Here is a 10000-nt window from a genome sequence, read left to right on the forward strand (position 1 = left end):
GTAATTTTGCCTTAGGGGCCAACACCTAGATATCAGAACATAAGCAATAAATGTAATTAATTGTATGACTTACCTTGAAATTACAACTATTCAAAGAAAATGGGAAGATCGCCTTTTCAAACCAGTTGGTTAGATTAATTTACTTTATTTACAGATTTGCAACTAGAAATTAATATGGACAGGCTGGCAGTTCAGCAATCAAGGCAAATAAATAAATCTGATAAGGCTACAACCCTGCCAAGAGTTTTACATTAGCACAATGACAATGCTGAGTGGCCCTACACGTGGCCCTTATACTGTCGAGTTCAAAAGACGGAATTGAGTCTTCGAAGGCAATTGCTTCACGGGGGCAAGGGCAGAATGTGAAGAGCCAGATTCCAGGATTCTGGAAAAGAATTCCAGGTCAGCATTCATGTACACAAAAATTTTCTCTTGCATGAAATTAATTATTCACAATGGAGGGAAGTATTAATTATATTTAATTAACACATGGTAACACTATGGTGGGAATGCTCTAATTATTATGAAAGAACAAACTTAATTTAGGCTTGGAATAAGTCATGAGGTCAAATGTATGTGCCAGGCTGTGGGAAACAAAGGGACTTTGTTTGGGAGAATGAAAGGTAGGAAATACTGAAAACTGAGAGCCATTCGGAACAAGGAAAAAAACACTGGCATTACTTGCAACTTCAAGACGTACCTTATTGCATTTGTGCATGGAGATCATTTGCAAAAGATGGATTCAGGCCACAGAAGTCCCGACACGAGGCCAGTGGGATGAGGACAGAGAAGTGACCTTGCACTTCTGAGGTTTGGGCACGGAGTGAGGCGGAGAGAGGTCACCGCAGTGCCCCATTGATTCCAGTAGCGAGCACAAGACAGTGGTATATCTGGAAGAAGCAGGTAACATCCAGCACAAAGGTCAAAGGGAAATAGGTCTAATAGTTAAGACTAACTAGGGGTCAGCCTAGCGGCCCAATTACGATCCTGACTGGTCCTTGTGCCCTAAGGCTGCATTTACACCAAGCGAGTTGAGTCGACTCAATTCAAGACGAGTCAAGACAATTCATGACTCTTCTTGAATCGCCACATTAATTCAAATGGGAGAGTTTACACCAAGCAAGTCGAGTCATGCCGAGTTGAGGCGAATCAAGGGGATTCAGAGTCAGTGACTCACGTGGAGCCATTTTTTCATCAGTCATGGCGAGTCCGCTGAGAGGTGAGCACTATGAATCCTGAGGTCCTGATAAGTTTGGTAAAAGGGCAAAATGCTATATATGATCTGTGTAATCCCGTGCACAGGAATAGGGATGCCATAGCTGCTTTATTGAGGGATATTGCTGCAGAAATTAAATGCACAGGTGAGTTAAGTTTTTATTCACTAGATTATTCAAAAGAAGAAATAGCTGCATTTGGCAACACAGATATTTTTAATTATTGCTTCCAATACCTCAATGCTTGTGTCTATTGTTGTTTTAAGTACACCAAATTTCTGAGCTAACATCTCGAAAGCACATTCTACTGTTCGCCTAGCTCTGTTCATTTCCTAGAGTAACCTAGGTCCTTTCGAGGGTAAGGTCTCATTATATTGGGCTTTAAAGGAAAAGCCTCATCTCCTGTGAGGTAGAATGGTGCTGTGATTTCAGTGTTTGGTATGTTACTAGGCTGTGGAACACGTAGATGTCCAGAGAGTAATGACCTACCCATATTTGAGTGACAGAAAATTGAACTATTACTATTTCGCCCATATGCCCCTACATCAATCATTGTAAAACGACATTTGGCATCAGCAACAGCCAGTAGGACAAAAAAGTGATACCCTTTATAATTATGGAAAAGTGAGCCTGCAGCAAGTGGGCATTTCAGCCGACAGTGCTTGCCATCGACACTTCCAATACAGTTAGGAACAATGCATTTCTCAGAAAATATCCTTGCTATCTCTCTCCAGCAATGATCGTCAGTTACTGCCATATACTGTGGTTGCAGTACTTCCCATATAGTATTGCTTGTTTCTTTGATGATCTTATGCACTGTAGTCTTCCCAGTGCGAAACTGGGACCCAAGGGAAACAAAGGATTCTCCTGTAGCAACATGTTTGGAAAAAATGTTATATAACAAGCACTAACTACTTGTATTTACTGGTGAGAGAGAGAGAGAGAGAGAGAGAGAGAGAGATCATACAGGGACGAATGGGAGCCAGAGGAAACTGTATACAAATAGTATTCGTTTATTATTTTTTTTCGCAGAAAAAGAATGCAAGGAAAAATGGCATCACCTACAGAGCAATTTTATAAGAGAAAGGGGAGGACTAGTATCAAGCCATCTGGATCAGCCCACAACACAACAAAGAAGCGGGTATTTTATGATGCTATGGAATTCCTCATCCCCTATGTAAAGCCACGAGCAACATCATCTAATGTACCAACACCGCCTGATGAGGACCAAAGTTTTGTAGATGTTACACCTGACGATTCATCCTCTGGTGTCCCGGATGCACCTGATAATGCATGTTTTCAAGAAATAACAAACAATGTAGACGTCCGTGAAGGGAAGAGCAGACCTGCCTTCAACCTACCTACCTCTACACCAAAGAAACCTCATGCTAACAAAAACCTGGCTGCGACTTTACAAATGAATTTGATATACAGATCTTGGGGGAGTTGCAGAAGCTTCGTGAACAAGCAGCATGTAAAGATGAAAATGATCCAGATCGTCAGTTCCTGTTGAGTCTTCTTCCCCTAATGAAACAATTGTCGCCAGCTGACAGTCTTGACATCAAAATAGAAATGCACACAGCGTCTCGAAGGAAGCTTTCCAATTGCACCAACACCCACTACGGTTACTGGTCTGGGCAACACACAACTCCAACACCATCTCCTGCTAGCGCTAATAATTCTGAGTACACTTACCTGTGAGAGCTAGCCCTATAGCAGAAGAACATGACTTTTTTTTTACTAAATACACATCGAGGAATAATTAGTGCATTTATTTGTGTTGCTGTATTTACAACCAAAAATAAAGAATGTCTATGTTTTACCGTCTTCACATCCAGAAATATAAGTTTATTTATCTGTATTCACAGCTGCCAGAAGTAGAGGCTGTCTATTTATTTTTTTACTGTATTCACAACCAGTAATAAAGGATGTCTATTTATCTTTTTGTTTGATTTTGCACTGCATGAAACACTAGATCTACCTACTTACAGACTATGTTTTCAATAATCCACTCTTACCTTAGGAAAATGGCCATTCTTTCCTCAACTGAAAGTGCACGTCATTAATTGGTGTTTTGCTTTCTTATGTAGGGCGCAGTTAACTCCATTAACATTTTAAATTGTTCAGCTGTCATTCTGAAGAAGCCATAAAACTTCTCTGGATTGTTTATCAAGTCTGGAAATAGATGCCAAAAGCTTCCAAACTCTGGCCTTTTACCATTAATCTCATGAATCCATAATCTTTGATGCCTAAGCTTACTCCTTCGCCGCCACAGCCACAGTAACACCGATATTTCAGCGAGAGCCTTTGCGTCCATCCTAGTCCCTGCTGAGCTTGATTCTGACTTTCTGACTCAGTCAGTGGGAACGGCGCTGATTCAAAATTGCTCGAGTCATATGACTTGTCTTGACGTGACTCGACTCGACTCCTTAGTGTAAACGCAGCCTAATGGCTTTCTGTCCCCCAATATCGTATGATACTGGGATTGGGACGACACATTCTGTCCCCATACTAGTGGGCGTCTCCTCCAACCGCCATGAAATTTGATTTCCTTGCTAATATATGAATATATATATATATATATATATATATATATATATATATATATATATATATATATATATATATATATATATATATATATATATATATATATATATATATATATATATATATATATATATATATATATATAATATATATATATATATATATATATATATATATATATATATATATATATATATATATATATATATATATATATATATATATATATATATATAAAACTTTATATATATGATTTAATCTATTACTCATCAAGCCAGCGAATGAAGTTGTTAGGCCTACATGCTGCCATACGGGTATTCAAGGGTCTTGTGTGTAAAACGTGTTTGTCATTTCTTGAAACTCACCAAACCAAGTGTGTTGACGATGGTAGATTCGAAATCAACTTCTGTCTCTCTTGATAACTGCATGGACAATTCACTGTCATGTCTGTATGAAACCTAAAAGGCATAAGTTCGAGCCCTGGCCAGGACAGATGCACTTACCGGATATAAATCCTATCTCCATGGTCAAGTGGCTAAAATTTCATATTACATATATAAATTATGCATATACATACATGCATGCATACATATATATATATATATATATATATATATATATATATATATATATATATATATATATATATATATATATATATATATATATATATATATATATATATATAGAGAGAGAGAGAGAGAGAGAGAGAGAGAGAGAGAGAGAGAGATTATTACAAATCCAAAATGCAAGAGCTATTAATTCATTTATAAGCCAGTAATAAAATGCGAAGAAACGGCGAAATGATAATCAAATAAGAAGGGATAAGAAGAAGAGGAGGAGGAGGAGGAGGAAGGAGGCGGACGTTTCAGGAGATGGAAGAGAAATTCGCTTGGGTGGGAATTAGGAAGAACGAGTCGGAAATTAAGACGTGAAATAGGTTTATAATGGGCTGGCGAGGATATTAAGAAATTAGGCCTAGACGCCGATTTTAAAGCTGGGGGCTTTTAAAATTCTTGAAAGTTTTCCATCGCTCGTGTTCTTCCTTGCTCTTGTATACTTGAAGAAAAAGTACAACATAAATTAAATTAATGACATGATCAATAAAGTTTTCTAACTTCTTCACTTTTCTACGTTAATAAATGTAATCAAAACGGTTCTATAATCCAGCAAGGTTCGGTTGATAATATAGTAGCCTTTTCTAGCTGAACATGAAATTTTTCTTGAAAAACAGCGACTTATCACACGTCCGCACAGACAAGTCAAAGCACTAGGTATAAAGCATAGTAAAGGCTGTATAAAACAGTACTTTTAGTAAAAAAGTAACACAATTTAACCTCACAATAAGATTCGCGACAAAACCTGAACATAGCAAAGGAGAAAAAGAAATCGAATTGCATAGTATTTTCATTGGTGTCAACTTATTTGTTTCTTCAGATCTGCCTTACTCAATGTTGTCTCGCTTCAGAGTTGTTTCTTTTATGATTGTTTTGCTTCACAACTGTTCCAGAGTCACCTTGTTTCAGGGCCGTTTCTTTTAAAGCATTGTGGCTGAAGAGCTGCTTCTTTCAAGGTATTCCTGCCTCAGAACTGTTTCTTGCATGTCGCCTTGCTTGAAAACTTTTTTTTTCGGGGGGCATGTCGTTCTGCTTAACTCAAGATTTTAAAGACATTCTTTGCTTCAGAAGCATTTCTACATAGGATTAGGTACTTCATATCTATTTCCTTCAAGGTCGCAGTGTTCCTATGATTATGGGTACAATTTCCACTGGCATATTCCATATCCTTCTTATTTCGATTTTCAGGTCTTGATACTTATCATTTTTTTATCGTTCTTTCTCATCTACTGTACTCTGGTGTCCCTTGGTATTGCGACACCAATGAGAGATACAGCATCAAGTCTGGTCTATTGGCATGTATCACCCTATCTGTTCTGATACCATAGTTCCAGAGGATCTTTGCCTGATCATTTTCTACCATTCCCTCAGGTTGATGTTCGTACCACTTATTACGGCAAGCTAGCTGGTGTTTCTCGCACAGTGGAGGGCTTTTGCTACTGAATGATGCCTCTTTTTGTGCTGGTTCTGTGCAAGCGCTGGACATTCGCTTTCTATGTGGTTTATGGTCTCGTCTTTTATATTGCGCTTCCTGCATATGGGTGAGATGTTATTTCCATCTATTGTTCTTTGGATATATCTTGTTCTTAGGGCCTAATCTTGTGCCACTGTTAGCATTCCTTCTGTTTCCTTCTTGAGTTCTCCACTCTGTAGTCATTGTCATGTTTCATAACTGGCAGGTTCTTTAGTCTGTCTCATGTACTGTCCATGCATTGGTTTGTTGTGCCATTCCTCTGTTCTGTTTTTCATTCTCCTGTCTCTGTATATTTCTGGGTCTTAGTCTACTTTTATCAGTTCTTCTTCCCATGCACTTCTCAGCCACTCATCTTCACTGGTTTTCAGATATTGCCCCAATACTCTGCTCTCGATGTCGCAGTCCTCTATGCTTAGTAGACCTCTCCTCCCTTCCTTTTGTGTTATGTATCGTCTGTCTGTATTTGCTCTTGGGTGTAGTGCTGTGTACTGTCTTGTGTTTGGGCTTTCTGGTCTACGCTGCAGAGTTCAGCCTTCGTCCACTCCACTACTCCTGCGCTATATCTGATTACTGGTACTGCCCATGTGTTTATGGCTTTCGTCGTGTTTCTGGCGTTGAGCTTTGACTTGAGTATCTCCTTAAGTCTGCCTATAGTCTTTCCTGATCGTGTCCTTCATCTCTTGGTGTTTTATATCCTCTCCTTCTATTATTCCCAGGTATTTGTATCCTGTCTCATTTATGTGTTTGATGCTATTCCCATCTGGTAGCTTTATCCCTTCAGTCCTTGTCACTTTGCCTTTCTGTATGTTGACCAAGGCACATTTTTCTACTCCAAACTCCATCCTCATGTCCTCAGATACAATTCTTACAGTCTGGACTGGGGTATCTATTTCCTTGATGCTCTTACCATACAGCTTGATGTCTTCCATAAACATCAGATGGTTAATTCTGTTGCCTCCTTTCTTGAGTTGGTACCCAGCATCCATCTTCTGCAGTACTTTTGTCATGGGAATCATGACTACTAAGAAGAGTAGTGGGGACAGTGAGTCACCTTGAAAGATCCCTCTCATGATGTTAACCTGCGCTAGTCTTATCCGAGAGTTTGTAAGTACTGTCTTCCAGTTGCACATTGTATTTTTTAGGAAGCTGATGGTTGTTGGATGATGACCTCCAAGTACCTAACCGTCCTGCCTGCTCACTGGGCTGTATACCTGACTGCAAGACGAAGCTCCTCTGTTGTCAGAGGTTCCATTTACGTTGTTGTCGTTTCATCTTTCATTTCTTTCCATCATTGCTGGATTTTGCTACTAAACCCACAGCTGGACCCTACCCCATCGGGGATAAGTACTCATTTACAGCTGAGTAGACTAAGGAAATTGTGGCAAAGTTCCTTTCCCAAGGAATCAACGCCAATGTGAGGATATTACCCATCCAGAGACTTACCAGCCCCAATGTTGCTTAACCAGTCCAGCGATGAGCTAAACCAACTCTGCCATGGCGCCCATTATTATTATTATTATTATTATTATTATTATTATTATTATTATTATTATTATTATTATTATTAAGAATGAATATGTCCAGACAACCACATGAAGAAAGAAACGTGAAACTTTCAGCTGTATCGGTAAAAACAGGATGCATGCAGAAAACGAGCAGCAGGTTAATGTACCCAAAAATTCTGCTGCCGTATTCAAGGGGTTTTTTAAAAAAACAAAATAGCTTTTGAAAGATTCTTATCTTTAAGAAATATTTCATTCAGTAACTCTTCCTACATTTGAAAACCATTTTTAAAGGCGGAGAAGAGGGAAATATTAAAAGGGTTATTAGCATGATGAAGCAGCAGCGTGTCTTTGCGAAACACAATGACCCCTGGCAGTGGCATAATCCTGTTTGACCTCTGACCTCTAAATATAACGCCTTTGACCACTGCAACACTTTGCACATCAGACATACTCGTTAAGTATGGATGCCAAATATGAAACCTATACCTCATATAATTAAAAAACTGGCCAATGTTAAAACCCTACTGTATGTAACTCTTGACCTTTAGGTATGGCTTTAACCTCAGTGCGCACCAGCTTCAATAGCGAGGTATGTCAAAAATATAAGTTTTTGATTTTATGAAATTTAGGGCGCCAAGCCAAGCGCTGGGGCACTTTCGGGCATTCAGCGCAGTCTTTGCCTTTACAGTGCAAAAGTTATGGTGAATGTTACATTTAAATCTGACCTTTGACCTCTAAGTATGATCTTAAAATTACATATGATCTCACTCTGCCCATTGGCTTTATTATTGGAGCATGCATGAAGAACAAGAAGCCTCTATCTAACGAAGTTCAAAATTTATGGCCAAGGCTAAATTCCTCCCTGACCTTTGACCTATAAAACGTTGAATTCTCTAACTCAAAGAGGTCTTTATCTAAATAATATACAAAAAGCCGAACGGACAGACGGACAGACAGATGAATAATCGAAGAGACAGGTATATATTAGTTGACCTTAATGTCAAACAAATCGTAAAATATTGATATAAAATCAATACGGTCATCTTCGTATTTGGCAAAGGCAACAAATTCTCCCCTCTGCTTCATGAGTAAGTAAAGAATGAAGACAACACGAACATAAAACGAAAACTAAAGCAACGATTTTCACCAAGAGAAATCTTTATTACTTCATTTTCGATGTCAAGAGCAAAAGTCGGTGAATACCTTTCTTTTCTCAGGCATACTTTCTTTTAAAGAATACAAGCTTATCTTTCTGTACACGTTACTAAGATGTTGTTTTTTCGCTAATGCTAAAAAATGTTTGTATATTACATCTCTTCTTTACAATTAATATTTTCAACTAAAATAATTTTAAAATAATAATAATGGGCAAAAGACCAAACTGAAAACGGAACTAGTCTTCAGTTTTATGATGACTGAATTATACCATGATAATTTTCTAAATAATCGCATCTTATGCGAAATCACTTTCATCAGACAGCAAAAATGGTCGGGTTCAGGAAAATAAATGTAAATTATTTCATAAAAGGAAACTTGAATTCATATTAGCAATATAATGTGAAGGTATTATGCGTGCTTGAAGAACAGATAAAACTTACATCTACTTACGTCAACTCTTATTGAAATATCTGTCTTCCAATCAGTTTATACACCAACTCTTGCACTTATTTATACATTCAATTTCATATAATATATATATATATATATATATATATATAAATGAAGTATGTGTGTATATAAATGAAGTATGTGTGTGCGCGTATGTATTTTATATAGATATTGGGGTCGTTTTCAGAAATTTATCTTTACCTTAAACTGGGTGATGAAAAACTGATTTCTCCCCTTCTCTCCTTTTAATCTATTTACACTAGAATATCAAGCAGATACATACATACAAACGTACACACACACATATATACATGTGTGTGTGTATATATATATACGTATGTATATATACATATATGTAAATATATGCATATAATGTGTGTACATATATATATATATATATATATATATATATATATATATATATATATATATATATATATATATATATATATATATATATATATATATATATATATATATATATATATATATGCATCCTTAATTCTTGTTAAGAAATGAAACCAACAGCTCTAATCACACTATGAAGTATCAAGTTCACTTTACATTTCAGGATAATCTAATCATTACAGTTATTACTTAGTTGTTTAAATGGAACACATCACTAATCACAGGTTATTATTATTGCTGTTATTATTCAGAAGATGAACACTATTAATATGGAACAAGCCCACAGAGGCCATTGACTTGAAATTCAAGTTTCCAAAGAATAAGGTGTTCATTAGGAAGTAAGAGAAGGTACAGGGAAATATAAAGTGAAGAGATCTCACTTATTAAGAAGAAAAAATAAATTAATAAATATACTGTAGATAAACATGATTAAAATGCAAGTAGAATAGCATTATGGTAGTAATGCATTGCATCTTTGCTTGAACTTTTGAAGTTCCAACCGCACGACATCCTCTGGGAGACTGTTCCACAGTCCAACGGTGTGAGGAATAAAGGACCTGTGGAACTGAGAAGTTCGACAGCGAGGCACATTTACTGCATATTGGTGCTGCTGTTCAGTGAATC

Source organism: Macrobrachium rosenbergii, chromosome 3 (assembly GCF_040412425.1).
Source record: "Macrobrachium rosenbergii isolate ZJJX-2024 chromosome 3, ASM4041242v1, whole genome shotgun sequence".
Lineage (NCBI taxonomy): Eukaryota > Metazoa > Arthropoda > Malacostraca > Decapoda > Palaemonidae > Macrobrachium > Macrobrachium rosenbergii.